Below are 18,771 nucleotides of genomic sequence, written 5' to 3'. Positions count from 1 at the left end.
AGCTCCTTCAGCTCAGCTAATCTGTGGTGCAGAGAAAAATAACTTAAAAGATAAAAATTGTTATTACATTTTGCTAATGTAAAGAAAAAAATGACGATCACCTAAACTGGGGTGTTTCCAGACAACACCTTGGCATGTATCCAGTGTTTTCTTCTGAGTTATATAAATATGTTACACATATTCACATACTACATACATAGTATATATTGCATATGTATATTCATATATAATTATTTGGAAAAGCAATTTTCCAAGAAGTTTCAATTACTAAAAGAAAGAAGATGTGACATTACAAGAGGCTGCTTAATACTCAAATGACAAAGATGGGATTAAAACTATCCTAACACAATGAGAGTGGTTAAAGTCATTAAAATCAATTACAGCACTGGTACTCAAATTTATCAAGAATTAGAAACACTTGGAAGGCTTGCAAAGTGATAGTGGCTGCCCCCCAAAACTTCCTTTTCACTAGGTTTGGGGTGAATGGGTGGGTATGTTAGTTGCTCAGTCATGTCTGACTCTTTGCGACCCCATGGGTTGTAGCCTGCCAGGTTCCTCTGTCCATGAGATTTTCCTAGACAAGGTACTGTAGTGGTTTGCCATTTCCTTCTGCAGGTAATCTTCCCAACCTAGGGATCAAACCCTGTTCTCCCACATTAAAGGTGACTCTTTACTGTCTGAGCCACCTGGAAAGTGGGACTCTCCCGAATCTGCATTTCTCTGGAGCTCCCAGGTGGTGTTAATGGCATTGATCTGGGGGCCACACTGGAGGAGCCACCAAATTAGAGTAAAACCCACCTGAGTGCTTGAAAATTCAGATAAAATGACTATTGAAATTCAGGTGGATTAAAGATCAGCCAGAAATTCCTTATTTGATCCCTGTGGAAATGTTTCGTAACCATTTTACGTATTTATTTTTAAACTGTTGGCTGCGCTGGGTCATTGCTGCACCATAGGCTTTCTCTAGTTGCAGAGAGCAGGGAGGGGCTCTTCTTTGCTGTGGCCTCTCATTGCAGTTGCTTCTTTTGTTGGTTGCTTCCCTGGTGGCTCAGATGGTAAAGCGTCTACCTGCAATGTTGGAGACTGGGGTTTGATCCCTGGGTTGGGAAGATCCCCTGGAAAAGGAAATGGCAACCCATTCCAGTATTCTTGCTGGAGAATTCCATGGACAGAGGAGACTGATGGGCTACAGTCCATAGAGTCGCAAAGAATCGGACACGACTAAGCGACTTCACTTTCACTTTCTCTTGTTACTGAGCACAGGCTCTAGGCACATATGCTTCAGGAGCTGCAGTGTGCAGGCTCAGCAGTTGTGGCAGGCTTTGTTCCTCTGAGGCAGATGGGATCTTCCTGGACCAGGGATCAAACCTGTGCCCACTGTATTGGCAGGAAGATTCTTAACCACTGGACCGCAAGGGAAGTCCTCCAAAAGGTTTTAATCCTTTGCCCGCCTAAGGGAGTGCAGTTTGCTAAGCCTAGTTGAGGGCTTGCTTGCTGAGTGAAGATGCCCTGCTGCAGGGCACTCCTTCTGAAGGGCACACGCTGCTCACCCAATTGCAAATGAGACCACGCCTGAACAGGGAGGGCTTTGTTTCAGAGTCTAGAAGCTACCAGGGAAGTTCATTTTAAATCCTACGTTCATGATGTCCACTTAACTTCCCAAGTGTCCCGATGGCAGTTACCTTACAGTGCAGTGCAGGGAGACAGACAGGAAGCCTATAAACCACAAATACATAATCATTTTGATCATGCTACACTGAATGTTAACTAGGGTCTTCATGGGAAGCATATCTGAGCAGGCGACATTAGTCAGATAGACCTGCAGAGACTCTGGTGGACTCCCAGCGAAGCTTCTACTTGGGCCATGGAACCACATCTGTAAAAGGGGTGAGATGGGGAGGAAGGACAGAGAGGTGGCTACGGCAAAGAATATGGGCAAAAAAGCGGTACCATCCGGACCAGAGTAGAAGCACTGGGCAAAGACGTAAAGCAATTGCAATCTATTTTGAAGGGCAGAATTGCTGAATCAGAAAGATGAAAAACAAGGCCATAGATGGCCATATCCAAACAGAATCTGAATTTAAAAAAAAAAAAAAAGATAAATGGCTCGTGTGCGTTAAAAAAAAATTGGAAATTCCTTCTACATAGACTTTGGAGATGTGGTAGTCCCCAGACAGTCCTCCCTAAAGATATCCATGCAAATTCCTGGAAGCTGAGAAATGATCTTATTTTTCTTTGAAAATAATCTCGAGATCGTCCGGACCTCATTGACAGTGGGTCCTAAATCCAGGGACAAGTGTCCCTGTGAGAGGGAAGAAAAGGGAAATCTCACAGAAGGGGTACAGGCAATGTGACTACCGAGATAGAGACTGGAGTGGTGTCCCCCAGGCACCCTGGGAGCCCCCAGAAGCCGCAAGAGGCAGAAAAGGATTCCCCCCAGAGCCTCCAGAAGTAGAGGGGGCCACCAGCACCTCGACTCAGACTTTAGGCCTCCAGAACACTGATAAAATTAACTACTGTTGTTTTCTGAGTTACCCAAAAGTTTTGGAAATTGTTTACAGCAGCCATGGAAACGAATACAGGAGAGAGGCAAACGTTTCATGAATATTATTGCATTTAATTATTCATAGGATGTTTCTTCACTCTCCCCTCACTAAAATATGCTCCATGAAGACAAGGATTCCTGTCTATTGTATCATCACTGTAGAATAGCTCCATCATTCTAGAGTCTAGAAAAGTTCCAGGTACATTGGAGGCAGTCCATAGGAATTTGCTGAACAAATTAACAGCAGGAGATGTGATTTGAGATGTATTTGCTACATGAGACATAAAGGCTGGGGTGAGGAGTGGAGATTTAGGGACAGATCTTGAAAAAGAGACAGAGGACAAAAGCCCTGAGCAGGGTGATTCTCAGTGGGGGAAATGGCAGCTCCTAGAGGAAGCAAGATGGAAGATTCAGAACAGATACCCTGAGGGTGGGTTCACTGAGCAGTGGGAAGTTGGGAGCACTGAGAGTTTTTACCAGGAGACCTACCTGATAAGAACGGCGTTAAGCATTTTATCTGTGCCCTCTAATTGCCACAGATATTGTTCTTTGGATTTGATTTGCTGGTGGGCTCTCCTTTTTCTAAGTCTTGCTGAATTGGGCTCTAATTGTTCTTTGTAAGTAGTCCTTCTTTAATGCTAGCGTAACTCCAAGGAGGAAATCTGTTGTTTTCCAGTTCTTTTGATCTAACATTTATTCTACTTTCTCAACATTTTCATGCCATCCATGATCTCCTTGTATTTTTTCCTCAGCCACCCTAAATACCAATCTCCTTCCATTTATTTATTTAATTTTTGGCAATTAATAAATGCTCTTTCCCCCAATTCCCTTCATCCGGTGCTGAGTCGGTGGTTTTGCTTTTGTCAGTTCTTTCAGTTACAAAACATGTGGCTTTGCCATGGTTGATTATAACTGACTAGCAATATTTATATAACATTTCATCTCCAGGGCTTTTCCACATGTCTTTAAAACCTCTTTTGTGGGCTTCTTTTTTCCCCTTTGGCATGCAGCATATTCAAGCATCAATTATTTCTCACTTCAAACATATTTCCTATCTTTTTTTCCTTCTTAAATATTCCTTATTAGCTCTTCTTGAATTCCAGTTCTTCCTCTTTCCACTGTGTCTCAGCTCTTACTGAAACATCTCCCCAATTATGCAGGATTTCCTGCCCTACTTGGACAGGAATCAGCCCTTTAGGATCTTAAAAAGGCATCAAAAGGACAGGAAGCGTGAATACTGTCCTCACTTGACATGGCATATTTATGCCTATAGCACAGTTCAAGGTTAATTTGCTCTTAATTTCTAAAATGTTTATTTGTTTATTTGGGAACACCAGGTCTTAGCTGCAGCTCTCAGGATCTTCCATCTTCACTGAGGCATAAGAGGTCTTTTAGTTGCAGCATGTGGAATCTAGTTCCCTGACCAGGGATCGAACCAGGGCCTCCTGCATTGGGAGTACAGAATCTTAGCCACTAGACCACCAGGGAAATCCCTCTCACTTTTTAACTGTAGTTTTCACCTTCCGTGTTTTTCTCCAAAGCTCTTGTTCTGAGGGGAGAATGAAGTTGAGAACGACACAAAGGCCAAATCCTTAAGTAATCAAAGAAGATCTGAAAATGCCTTCCCAGGCGGCACTAGTGGTAAAGAACCTGCCTGCCAATGAGGAGACATAAGAGACTCGGGTTCAATTCCTGGGTCAGGAAAATTCCCTGGAGGAGGGCATGGCAACCCACTCCAGTATTCTTGCCTGGAGGATCCCATGCACAGAAGAGCCTGGTGGGCTTACGGTCCATAATGTCACAAAGAGTCGGACACTGAAATGACTTAGCACACAAGAATGATGAAGTCTCATGAGTCAAGACCACCTCAGAAAAGTTTGGTGGTTTTATCAATTATCTGTATAAGAATTAATAAAATATTCAAACAAACATTTTCATGGTTTTTCAGAACCAACAAATTTCAAAACAGAAACAGAACTTCAAGAGTCATTAAAACTGCTCCTTCTGAAGACAGCCAGTCCTTCTGAAACAAACGCACGAACCCAATATTTTACATTTCTTTCTGAAAGTATACATGAATTTTAGAAAATTGTCCACGTTTGGTTAACAATCTCTTAAAAAAAAGAAAAAAGAGGTAACACAATAATTTCTACATTATCATTCTATCTGACTTCCAGTTTTGAAGATTTTTTTTCTAAGTGCAAAAGCATTCAGATGCACAAACCTTTTTTCAAGCCCAGGTTTCTGCCTTGCTACATCTGAAAACAAGCTGAAACATGAATTTCTGGTGGGAAACCAAACCCCTAAATGTTATGATCAAGCATCTGGATGAATGGTTTGGAAACCAACCTGAACATTTTGTAATACTGATAATCGTAGAAAGTGAAAATCTAAGAATATACAGGAGAACTCTTTGGGTAGCTCTGTAAAAACTATAGGCTTCCCTGGTGGCTCAAGCAGTAAAGAATCCGCCCGCAATGCAGGAGACGTAGGACACTGCAGGTTCGATCCCTGAGTTGGGAAGATCCCCTGGAGGAGAGCAGGGTAACCCAATCCAGTATTCTTGCCTGGAGAATCCCCCTGGACAGAGGAGCCTGGTGGGCTACTGTCCATGGGGTCACAAAGAGTCAGACAGGACTGAAGCAACTGAGCACACACACACATAAAGACTATGCCTTTTTAGAACATAAGATTGAATTCAGATGATAACTTTGACACTAAGACGGTATAAAGAGCCATTTAACAATGATTCAGCAACTTCCTTTTTGTCAGAAATAAAAGGAAGATGGCTCTATTTTCTTCTTTGAACCTGGACAGTACCAGTTAAGCGTGTGCTGGCCCAACAGGGAATTTTAATGCCAAGGTCACTCCTCCTGTTGTTAGGAAGAAAGGACTACTATCTTGGTGACTCTGCTGTTAAGTAAGAAAATCTCTACTCCCCAGGGTATAGTAGGGCAGTGGTGGTTCACCAGAAAGGCAGATGCTCTCTCCTCCCATCAGTGGAGAAATCCTAGACCACGCCTCCTTTCATAACAATAAAGAGCCTTCTTAAGCAGAGCAAGACAGATAGTCTTCTCTGCTGACAAGGAAGACCAGAGGTTTAGTAAACCCTACAATGGATTCACTGCTTATGATCATTTGTGGAGAGTACAAGATGGTAGAGTACAAGAAGGTACAACTGGCACTTTGATCACCTGAAAGGGCTACAGCATTCCTTCATCCTTCAAACCAAGACAGCTTTGTAACACTAAACAATTAATTCTCAGCCAGTATCCAATCAGACCTGAGTAACAACCTTAATAACAGAATCTTAGTAATAAGAATAGCTCTAATTTTTTACACATTTTCACTGTATTAGGCCTACACAAAGTGTCTTTACCGGTGTAGTCCAATTTCATTGTCACAATCTATCCTTTTTAAGGAGAAAGAGCTAGTAATCTCTGGGACTTCCCTGGTGATACAGTGGTTAAGGCTTCAGCTTCCAGTGCAGAAGGTGCAGGTTTGATCCCTTGTCTGGGAGCTAAGATTCCACATGCCTTTTGGTAAAAAAAAAAAAAAAACAAACCATAAGAGAGAAGCATATTGCAACAAATTCAATAAAGACTTTAAAAATGGTCCACATAAAAAAAGCAGTCTAAAAAAAAAAGTTCATAATCTGAGAGGTTGAAAACATTCTCCAGTTGTCTTATTCCAAAACTTCTGCTCTGGTCTACTATGGTGTACTTACTCCAGCTTGAATTGCTGTACAAATAGGTATGGTTTCTGGGATATTTGTATCAAATATTGCTCAAAGGGATATTTGTATCAAACATTGCAATTAGCTGGGACTCATTTTTTCAATTCAGATTTTCTGGTGTGGTCTTTGTTGCAATAGCATTGATGCCCCATTTCTACTCATTGCCTTGGACTCAGCCCTCTACACAGTCAACATATGCACATTCTCAAGGGACATATAAATTAGGCCCAATATTGGTTATACATTTTATCCTCTACAAGGAAGATTATGAAATAATTTTAAAATTTAAATTACATTTTATAATCATAAACATTAAAGTAATTTGTAGCATACACTAAAAGCAAAAAGTGCTATATAAATGCTAAACAATAACATTGTAAAGCACATATATTTTGTGATAATGAGTACTATATAAATGCTAAGTAGAATAAAATAGAAAATGTAGTGTTTTGAATTGGCTCATGAATGTATCAGGCTTCTTGTGTTCCATACATACAAAAAATTATACTTAAGCCTTGAAGCAAAAAGTCAAAATCAAATACTTACCTTTTAAAAAATTTTTAGAGCTGTACTAGTCATTATAATACTGCAATTCTCTAAATCATGGTGTATCTAGGGAAAAGGGACATTTTCTAGTTATCTATTATTGGGTAATAAATCATCCCAAACTTTGGTGACTTAAATCAACAAGCACTTTATTATGCTCAAAATCTATGGATTGCCAGGGCTCAGTTAGGCAATTCTTCTGCTCGACATGGTTCACACTGGACTGTAGTCATTTGGAGGCTCAGCAGGCTTGGAATAACCAAGATGGCTCATTTGCATGTCTTCTGGTTTGTACAAGCTGTTGACTGACTGTTCAGCTAAAGGTCAACTGGAGTGTCTCTGTTCTCCTACAGTGATCTCTCTATGAGACTAGGCTTCTCAGACCACGATGACTGGGAACGTTCCAAGCAGACAAGCCCCAGTGTACAGGCAGCTTATTGAACCTCTGCATGCACCAAGCCTGCTAATGCGTCGTTGGCTGATACAAGTCAAGAGACCAAGCCTAGAGTCAACATGGAAAAGGTCTACACACAGCATGAATACCCAATGGGGTGGTTAAACAGGAGCAACCATTGCAACAGTCCACCACAGACAGACCTATCATCAGCTTTGCAAATACTGTGATATCCCAGAATGGCACCAAAACAGATGACACCAGCACCATCATGGCAAAGAACTAGAATACAAACTTGCAGAGGGTAAAGCAACCATTCGCCAGGTACAAGGGACCTCAGTTATGGCCTGTGTTAAATGACAATGCCAGGCTAGATGAGGTGTTAGTGACTGAAGAAGGATAGCATTGAAGTGCTATTGATGAAGGACTTTGGCATCTATAGCACTCCATAACCCTACTGTATTGTTACTTAGGAATACTACATTCAGCTATAAGAAGCATAAAAGACAATTCCAGTGGCTTTAAAAAATAGTCACTTATTTTTCTCACATAATAGGAAGTCCAAAAACAGATGATTACTCAAATTGGTTCTATAATTCACTAATGCAATTTAGGGCCTTTTCTGCATGGCCACAACATTGCTACCCCTGCTCCAGGTATTACATCTGAGATCAAAGCAGAAGGGAGAGAGGGAGGAGCCAGCATCAACCCTTGTGGATGCAAAAGCTACCCTAGAAGTTTCAGGTAGCTTTCTCTTGCGTCTCCTTGGCCAGAATTGGTTACCCTAGCCGCAAATGAGGCAGAGAAATGGAGTAGTAAGTTGGACACTTGGCTTACTTATTAAAGTCTATCAATATATAATATTAATTATATTTTATTAATATTAAATATATTAAAGTATAATGTTAATGTTATATATATTAAAGTATATCAACATGCTGTTAACAACACAGTTGAGGGAGCTACATTGGTTGCAAAACTGGGATTTCCCTGGTGGTCCAGTGGTTAAGACTCTGCCCTTCCAACTCTAGGAGCTATAGGTTCAATCCCTGGTTGGGGAACTAAGATCCTGTATGCTGTGTGGTGTGGCCAAAAACTAGAAAGTAAATTTTAAAAAACATAGTGTCTGTTACAACTGTGATTTTTAGAAATGACCCCAGAAAAAGGGGAAACCCTGACGTATCTGAGATAAAGCATTACAATCTTAATAGAATGAAGGCTTGAAATCTAAATTAAGTTATTCTAAAGAAAAACAAACTTACATGCAACTACTATGATTAGATAATGTCTTTAAAGGGCTAGTCCCTGGCAAAGAGCAAGTAAGTGTTAGCTGTTGTGGTAAAGATGATGTAATAGCGGCAGAGATGAAGATATTAATTATTATTACAACTGGCATGAGATAAATTAAGGTTTCCCCATTCATCCAACAAAAACTTACTGAGCTTTTTCTTTAAACAAGAACCTTTCCAATTCAAATTCCAGGAAACAAAGAGTTTAATGGGTGATTCATGTGATTAGGGAAAAATATAAGGTTGGAAACAGTATTGAGAGAAAAGGATATGTACTTTGGAAAGACAGCCCTAATAATTCAGAATGTAATTCATTCTCTTCAGGAATAAAACCATGGGCATAGAAAACATCATGACCACAATAGAAAGTTTTTTTGCTGCATTAATAATTTCCATAAAAATAATGGTAAACTTTTGATTGGAAATACAGATACAAACGTAGAATTGAGGCAAGCGGGACTATTACTGTTTAAAAACTTGTCAGTGTTTGGTTGTTCGGTGGTCTTGTTTGCTTTGTTTTGGTTTTTAGATTCAGCAAATAACTAAAGCTGGTACAGAAAACCACATACACACAAATTGCTTTGCCAGAATGTCTTCGCTGTGGGGCTATGTCTGCTCTTTGTAATAAAAAAAGACACAGGTTGCTGTCAAGCTCAGGCAGGTCTCCCCTGTGCCAGCTCTAAGGGCCCAGAATGAAAATGGAAACCAGAACAGGAAGCAGAAGTCCTAAAAAGTTCATGGAAGTTCTCTGGGTGTAAGAGGAGGACATGGGTTGAAGAGAATGGGGCTGGAGTGGTGGGGAAGGTTAACAAAACAGATTCCATGGAGGGACAGGGCAGAAAATGAAACACAAATGATCGTTTGGAAACGAGTCAGGAAAACCACAGATAGAAGGTAGCTAAGTGTTACTGAGAGCAAAATGAAAAACCCTTCCTTAGATAGGAGAGCTTTGTCTGAAGTCTCCCAAAAGAGAAATGGAAGGAAGGAAAAGGAAAAGAGGCAAAGGTGGGGGGTGGGTAGAAGAAACCATCAATAAAGGGACCATGAGAAGCCAGTCTAGCAGAGTGTGAGTCCCAGGAGAAGGAGGAATACTGGAAAGAGCACACTGCTAGGTAGAGAGAAGGATGCAATGCCCAGGTGATTTTAAGAAGGGGAAGGCAAAATGAAATTTAGAGAGCTCTTTGAAATCATGAAATATGGGAAAAGAATAATTTTTACTAATTAAAGATGCAATCCAATGTTAATATTTGATGAAAATATTCTGTCTAAAAGCTAGTACTAAGTCTGCCATCCTAGAAGAGAAACAATGCAAGCTTCAGTACAGGGAATGAAGTTGTTCAAAATACAAAAGATGAGGTAAAGAAGATATGGGATCATTCATAAGAACTACGAAAAAGAAAAGAATCTGATTTCAAATCCAACAACTCTTACTTCAGTTCCGACTATAACTCAGATCCCTCACACACAGGGAAAGGAATTGCACACGTGTCTGGGAAAATGATGATGAGTTGGAAGTAACCTAAAAGTAACGCTTGATCCATCAAATCTTTAGAGGCAGTTTGAAAGAGAATGGAATTAGTTATATATACGTCTTAATAGCCTGGAACACGAGTGTATAAAAGTAGGCCTGCAGAACTTGTAAAATGTGTTGACAAATGGTAATTAAGGTTGAAAAATGGGACTTAGGCTTCCTTTTCTAGTTATACTATTCACTGAGAGTTTATTCATTCTTTCAGTTGTTCAAGCATCAACTAGGTATTTGAGGTCAATTTTGTACCAAGCCCTGGCCCAGAGGCTGGAGTTTAACAGTCAGGTAACAAAGAGTCTCTGCCAATGTGAAAACAGTCTCATGGGAAGGAATAGATACCTCTTAATACAGGAAAGGTAGGAAGGAAACACATTTTTGAGGTGTCTGCTATGTGATAAGCGCTGTGCAATGTGTTAAGTACCAGCACGTATGACTTCATACACGATCGCAGTTAAAGTCAGTTTCTTAAAAAGTGGAAAATTTGTCAGGGGCTCAGAACATTGTTCACTCTCAATATTTAACATGTTGAAAAATTCTCAAATGATTTTATCTTTAGTGATCTGTATGGAAGAGGTTTCACTGGGCAAAGGAGGAAAGTGGTCTGGCAGGATCTAACCAGTCTAACCATCCTTTGGTGACAAAACCTGGAAGAGTGTTTTAACCTTGAAATTATGGAAATAACAGAAGGGATCATGCAAAGAATTCAAGCTACAATGTATAAGGACAAAAGGTGTTTTATTACGTACATAATATTGTCATAGCTATACGTGTACTTGGGTGTCCCGGGTGGTGCTAGTGGTAAAGAACCTGACTGCCAAAGCAGGTGACATAGAGACATGGGTTCAGTCCCTGGGTTGGGAAGATTCCATGGAGGAGGGCATGGCAACCCACTCCAGTATTCTTGCCTGGAGAATCCCATAGACAGGGGAGCCTGGTGGGCTATAGTCCATGGGGTCGCAAAGGGTCAGACACGACTGAAGCGACTGCGCTCATAAAGAAATAAAACAGATCACTTGCAAGACTGTAGTATGGGACAATTGGTCCTATTGAATTCTAGTTTGTTTCTGAACTTATGGTTGCCCAAGGGAAGATGGAGGGAGGAGATAGTCAAGGAGTTTGGGATAGACATATACACATAGCCATATGTAAAATGGATAACCATTGAGGTCCTAATGTATATCACACTGAATTCTGTTCAATGTTCTGTGCAGCCCAGATGGGAGGAAAGTTTGGGGAAGAATGGATACATGTCTATATATGGCTGAGTTCCTTTCGCTGTCCATCTGAAACTATCACAACATTGTTAATCTACTAAGTTGTTGTTGTTGTTTTTCAGTTGCTTAGTCATGTCCTACTCTTTATGAACCCCTGGACTGCAGCACGCCAGGCATCCCTGTCCTTCACTGTCTCCTGGAGTTTACTCAAATTCATGTCCATTGAGTTAGTGATGCTATCTAACCATGTCATTGTCATAATCATTTATATTCCAATAAAAATAAATAAATTCTAGCTTGTCCCAGAATCTATGTATGCATATATCATTTCCCCACATTAGGAACAAGACATTTATGAAAAGTACTGGCATAGATGTCTTTTAAGGTGAATGAAGGTTTAGGCATGAGGTCAGTCCTCCAGGTGCTTGCCAAATATTAAGGGCAAGAAATCCTGCAAATACTGCTTGGTACTCCCTAGGACCCAGTTTTCATAGGGTTGCTGTAGTCTGAAGTCCTCACTGCTTGGTTAAGTGTGTGGTCTGGTGTAACACCATTCCAGGCTTGGTTCCCTCTCCAGATGTAACTGATCGGTGGGCTGAAGTCCTCTGGTCCTCTATGCAGTTTGGTAAACAAGGGCTTGCCTGTCACCCTTCATTATGCTTCTTCAAAGGATGGTTGCCACTTTACCTGGTAACAGCTTTCTTTCTGAGTGCTACTCAGGTAAAATAATCTTTCACCACCAAGGCTGCTATTTCCTTCATGCAAGAAGAGACATTTATCTTGCCACTAATGGATAATTAATTTTAAAAATGTATATTATGACACAATTAGAAAAAAAAAAAGTCAAGCTGGACAATGGGCCTAAATGTCCCTTCTTCAAATTGACTCCTATTTAGCTCTTCCAATGTCATCCCAAACACAGATAACTTTTCTTTCATGAATTGTTCTCCTGAATGATTTATATGTGTCGTGTTATCTGAGGCTCTCTCCGTTCCCCCGGTGGATTTAGCCAGCCATCAGCTGCATAATTGTTAATTTTACCACTATAAAAGGTTCTGATGCAGAAGAGATAAGGTATTGGTGGAAGAATTAATTGAAATGTATCTCCCAATCACACTAGTCTCCCACTACTGGTTTCTCACACAAAAATTATACATTAGGTTTAAGGTTAAATAAATTTACATCTTTGCCACTCAGAAAGCTTTGGGTCTAGTTGTAAATGGAAATGTTAATTGTTTCTAACACTCATGAAGGTTTTTCACCCTGAGAACAATTCCAGGGACTATACAGGCCACGGTCCAATGCACATTTTCATAGGTTGGGAAGCTCCTACAGGCAGAAGAGGACAAGAGATAAGGTGGGAAGAGGAGTAATGGGAAAGGAAATGAGAGAGAGGAGAAAGGAGGAAGACTGAGAAGACATCAAATAATATGGATGATCTGTGACTAAATCTGCAACCCTCTTTTTACACCTCTCAATACTTGTTAGGATTTTCCAGACTTTCTACGCAGCCAAGCGAAGGAGTATGAGCTAATTATACAGGCAACTTTTTGATCCCTACATTCCCTTTCTAAGACTGTGTAAGTGTACCCAGGGGATGATCTAACAGGCCTTTGGGACCATTAAGATACTTGAAGTCATATTAATAGAAAGGAAAAGCATGTTAAATGTAAGTTATTGGTGACTTTTGGTTTCCCATCTACAAATCTGAATGCTCCTCTCAAGCCAATCAAGCAACAAACCTCTGAGTATTGGGGATGTGGGCTTCCCAGGTGATGCAGTGGTAAAGAATCTGCCTGCCGATGCAGAAGGAGCAAGAGACTCAGGTTCGATCCCTGGGTGGGAAAGATCCCTTAAAGTAGGAAATGGCAACCCGCTCTAGTATTCTTGATTGGAAAATTCCATGGACAGTGGAGCCTGGCCAGGGGGTAGCTACAGCCCATGGGGTCTCAAAGAGTCAGATGTAACTGAGTGACTAAGCATGCATGCTGCTGCTGCTAAGTGTCTTCAGTTGTGTCCAACTCTGTGCAACCCCATAGATGGCAGCCCAGCAGACTCCCCCGTCCCTGGGATTCTCCAGGCAAGAACAATGGAGTGGGTTGCCATTTCCTTCTCCAATGCATGAAAGTGAAAAGTGAAAGTGAAGTCACTCAGTCCCACCAGGCTCCTCCATCCATGGGATTTTCCAGGCAAGAGTACTGGAGTACTGGAGTGGGGTGTCATTGCATATACAGACACATATATGCCAGTGGAGGGTTTGGTCCATGGAGCTCATAGATGGGAGTATAAGAATATTTCAAGAAAAGCTCATTGTATTCACTCACTCATTTCACTCAACATACATTTCACGAGCACCTACTAAGTGCCTGCCACTGAGCCACCCACTATGATTGGGCCACTACTTAGATAAACTGAGTCCTTGGCCCGAAGAAACTCATAGAACAACTGTGCAGAGGGGTAATAAGGAAACCATCACAGAGAGTAGTGTGGTTCAGCTGGTAAAGAATCCGCCTGCAATGCAGGAGACCTGGGTTGGATCCCTGGGTTGGGAAGATCCCTTGGAGAGGGAAAGGCTACCCACTCCAGTATTCTGGGCTGGAGAATTCCATGGACTGTATAGTCCATGGGGTCGCAAAAAGTCAGACACGACTAAGTGACTTTCACAGAGAGTAAGAAGCCCTGGCCACTATGGGAAGCCCAGGGGAGGGACAACAGGAACAGTTTCAACTCTTACTGTCATTGTTTTCAAATAAAAATGACACTGGATTTTACAAATCAGGCCAATCTCCAGGCACATTTTCCACATATCCAAACCTTCACCACTGCCCATTTCTGCCCAGCTTGCATTTCTAAAGTGGCATACCCATTGCTGGTAGACTATATAGCTAGATCCCCAAAACTGTAAGGAAGCACTTTCAAAGCCCCCTCACCTTTAGCTGGATTTAACCAGTCCATCTAGTCTGTTTTTCTTAAACATGAAAGCTGGAAACTGCTAAGTGGTGAAGGGTATTATCACTTGAATGACATTTTATCGCTTAGTAAAATACTAAACATCTCGCTTTCATATTGCATATTGAGTCTTCAGCAAACAAAAAGAGCATGCTCAAGTCTTTTTCTTTTTTTGGCCACACAGCAGATTCACGGATTATGTGCCTATAATTTTAGGACACAAAGGTTCAGCTTCTTAAAGCCCAAAGAAATGCCAACTGATCTGTGAACATACTTATATATTACGTATTGTATTAAGACATGAGTGTCATCCAAGCCTTCCTATAATGAGGCTCAAAGATGGCCTATCTGGGGTCAGGAATGGGGAAATTTTACTCATTACTGTCGGTAGAATATAATTCCTCCTTCACAGCAATATGTGTCTCTAATTGCATTTTCTTTTTAAAGCTCAATGTAGGTAGGTAGATCTATAGACAGAATTACAATACAGGCATTGAGAACCAATGATTTTTTAAGCCAGAAATATTAGGTATTTAATTTTGCTTTTTAAATCCATGCTATGGTGGGCTCTTATGAATACAATAGAGAAAAGAGTTATGTCCTAATCAGTTTATAAGATAGTATGGAGAAAATGGATAATAGACCAACCAGATGTATAAATACTATAATACAAAGAAACCTAATCTACTGCAAAGCTGTAATTTAATCCTTCTATAACACAAGAGTATTGAAAATGGGCTTATGAATAGCTAAAGAATGAATAAACTGAACTTTATAGCTTTGGCTAAGTTAAAAATGTTCAATCTTAATTTACAGCTTTTACAAATTAGTATTTAATTTTACATAAAGAGAAATCATGGATTATACTGACAGAAGAGATTATTTATAAATAGTAACCTAAATATCTAAAAATATTAACCCAAATATCTAAAAATATCTTAATGTCAGCAAGGGTGAAAATGATTTGTCCAGGCATTGGGATCTGGGTGCATATGTATATTCGTCTAAAAAAGGGTAAAAATGAATGACTATAATGTGAAATAGCAAAATGTCGCCTTTTAATATTTTGCTTTGTTATGTGAATTACAATAATAGATAGCCAAGGTTATATTTATAAAATAATATCTACAAAAGAAGGTAACCTTGCAATCAATGAAAATACTAATTGACTTTCTTCTTTTTAAGAGTAATGAAAAGCTGAGCTATGAACACAATGAGACTTTAGAATAGGTGAATAAAAGAAACAGAAGTCTGTTATGACTTAAGAAAGATTATCTTTTAATCAAACCCAATGTTTGCAATCTTATGCAAACTTTTGTTAGTGAGTTTTGAGTTACTCTCTCTAAAATTCCATTCCACACTAATGGTACTTTATTTTCCTCATGTTTCTAGTCTCCACTGGTTTTCTCATTGTTTACCCACAGTCTCTCTTGACTCTCCTCTTCTTTTTAGCCTTCCCTTATTCTCCTTCATCCTTTAACCTCCCTTCCATCCCATGCTGCTAAGTCGCTTCAGTCGTGTCCGACTCTGTGCCACCCCATAGATGGCAGCTCACCAGGCTCCCCGGTCCCTGGGATTCTCCAGGCAAGAACACTGGAGTAGGTTTCCATTTCCTTCTCCAATGCATGAGGAACTGAATGAAATTGTAACAAACACCATCTCATCAGCTTCCAATAGCACTGGGCTTCCTAGTATGCAGATTAAAACCCTGTGTCCAAACATACTGGAAACATATGAAAAGTAGATAGGGAGAAGGTTGCCAAAAGGAAAGATGAGTCTGAATTACACTTGCTGGCTTTCCTATGATCTCTCTCTCTCAACTCCCTATAAATAAGGAGATTCGGGTATGTTTTGTTTTACCTGTGTATTCCCAGTAGCATATATGTATACATATATTATACATTATAGTTATTTGATCAATAATGATGTACCTATGGAAGCCAATCAAGTGAAAATAAAACATCTCAGCTGTTGCATTGGTTTCCAAACTTGCTGGATAATATAATAGAAGGACGAGTTCATGGTCCAAAAACTTCTCATATGGGATAAAAACATAAATGCTAACTGCATCAGAAATAGAACCTGGCTATAAAAGTGGGGTAAATACATGCAATACACATTGGAATAAAACATTTATATGTTTATGATGGCGATAAAGGAGGCAATAGATAAGGGTTTTGGTCACTGCAGATCAGTCATGTTCTATGTTCAGTACATAAGTGACTCCTGACATATCAAATCTAAATATGCTATCACTTTAGCAGGAGATCCATTTGATATTTCTATATATGAATGTGTTTCAGAGACCATTTACCTTGCACTCTTATTTGCTTACATATTTTTCTGAGCAGTCTAAAGAGGGATTTCAATGTCATCAAAATATAACACAGTGACAATTGATATACCAAAATGATTTGGTAAAATTTGGATTACTAAAGGATAGCATGGTTAAACATTATCAACTGTGGATTTTTAAAAAGTCTGAATACCCTCATGGAAATTGAAGAAAAAAGGGAGGTTATAAACTCAACCTGTGGCAATGTACCCAAATCACTTTACCAAAATTATTTTGCAGAATATAAAAATGCCTTTGAAGCTGCTGTAATTGGGTGTCAAAAATAATACAATACTAACTGAAGTCTAATTAAAGTGACTATATGATGGCAAGTGGCTTCCCTGGTGGCTCAGCAGTAAAGAATCTACCTGCCAGTGAAGGAGACGTGGGTTGGATCCCTGGGTCGGGAAGATCCCCCCAAAAAGGAAATGGCAACCCGTTCCAGTGTTCTTCCCTGGGAAATCCCATGGATAGAGGAGTCTGGAGGGCTACAGTCCATGGGGTCACAAAGAGTCAAATATGGCTTAAGGACTAAACAACAACAATATGATGGCAAAGTGCATAATATTTGGGATGTGAATAGGCAAAATAATTTTATTTATCAGACATTTAAAGATATAAAATTAAAAATGGGACAAGAACGTGGTTATTTCAGCAGATTGTCAGTTCCACTTCCTCTCCAAACCAACCAACCAAGAAATAAGCAGCATGAAAAAATAAACAAGCAACATGAAAACAAGGGGGAATAAAAGTGTTTAGATTAAAAGACACTAAAGAGACTGGAATCGTATGTAATGTGCAGGACTCGTTGAGATACTGATTTGAGCTAAATCAGCAATTTAAAAAAAATTTAGTGGAAAATGCATATAGGACTTCCCTGGCAGTGCAATAGATAAGAATCCACCTGCCAGTGCAGAGGACATGGGTTTGATTCCTGGTCTGGGGAGATTCCACATGCCTCAGAGCAACTAAGAGCACAATGGTTGAAGCCCGTACTCTAGAGCTTGTTCCCTGCAGCCAGAGAAGCCATTCCAATAAGAAGCCCATGCGTCACAATGAAGAGCAACCCCTGCTCGCTGCAGCTAGAGAGAAGCCCGGGTGCAGCAATGAAGACCCAGTCCAACATAAATCAATCAATCAATTAAATTAAGTATATATATATCATAAACAAAACTTCAAGGTGCCATTTCAATCAACACGTTTAACACTTTGCTGCTTTTCTTGCTAATATGCAAATGTGTAGACATATACACAAAACTGCTCACCTTTTATGCAATAGTCCCTGTTAACAGGCTTCAAGAGGAGGCAGTTCTCATCAGGGTTAGAGGTACAGACTTTTAATACAGACTCACAGCCTCCCAGTGCCGGCTCCCTCCATACTGATCATATGGCTCCAGAGTGTGTGGGGCTTATTCATTTCATCTCTCTGAGTCTGTTTTCTCACCTGTGAAATGAGAATAATACTATTCAACCTTATTGAGGTGTTGAGTGAATTTAACGTAACTGGTGCTTGTACAGCTTTCAGCCCAGGGACTAAGACTCAGCTGCAGCCACACAGTAGATGGTCAGTGTACTAGTTTCCTATTTCTGCTGTAACAAATTACTACAAACTTTGGCTAAAACAACACAGATGGGGAGGTCAGAAGTCTGAAATTAGTCTTATGGGCCTTGGGCTCAATCGAGGTGTCAGAAGGGCTGCTTTTCGTCTGGAGGCAATAGGAAGGCTCTTGCTTTTTCCAGTTTCTAGAAGCCACCGGCACTTCTCGACTCCTGTCCCTATAGTCCCCCAACTTCTGCCTCCATGGCCACATCTCCTTCTCTGACTCTGATCCCCCTACTTCCTCCGTAGGACTGTGTGATTACACTTGAACCAGTGTTAGTTGCTGAGTCGTGTCCAACTCTTTGAGACCCCATGAACTGTAGCCTACCAGGCTCCTCTGTCCATGGGATTCTCCATGCAAGAATACTGGAGGGGGTAGCCATTCCCTTCTCCAGGGGATCTTCCTGACCCAAGGATCGAACTTGGGTCTCAACGCACTGCAGGTGGATTCTTTACTGTCTGAGCCACCAGGGAAGACCTGGTGGACTCCAGGGGAGACACTAGCCCCACCCAGATAAACCAGAACAACCCCTTTATCTCAAAGGTCTTAACTTAATCACATCTACAAAGCCTTTTTTCCAACATAAGGTAACATATCCACAGGTTCCTGGGAATAAGCTTTGGATGTCATCGAG

The 18,771-nt window shown here is 40.5% G+C and overlaps 1 non-coding gene across 1 annotated transcript; it reads right to left on the bottom strand.

Annotated features, from left to right (window-relative positions):
- Positions 1–3,960: 3,960 nt before the first annotated feature.
- Positions 3,961–4,033, bottom strand: TRNAG-CCC (transfer RNA glycine (anticodon CCC)). The gene has a single exon. It is a non-coding gene; the product is annotated as a tRNA-Gly (tRNA).
- Positions 4,034–18,771: the final 14,738 nt, after the last annotated feature.

This window comes from Ovis canadensis, chromosome 10 (genome assembly GCF_042477335.2).
Source record: "Ovis canadensis isolate MfBH-ARS-UI-01 breed Bighorn chromosome 10, ARS-UI_OviCan_v2, whole genome shotgun sequence".
Classification (NCBI taxonomy): domain Eukaryota; kingdom Metazoa; phylum Chordata; class Mammalia; order Artiodactyla; family Bovidae; genus Ovis; species Ovis canadensis.
The sequence above is the reverse complement of the archived record's forward strand: the minus strand, read 5'-3'. Positions and strand labels throughout refer to the sequence as shown.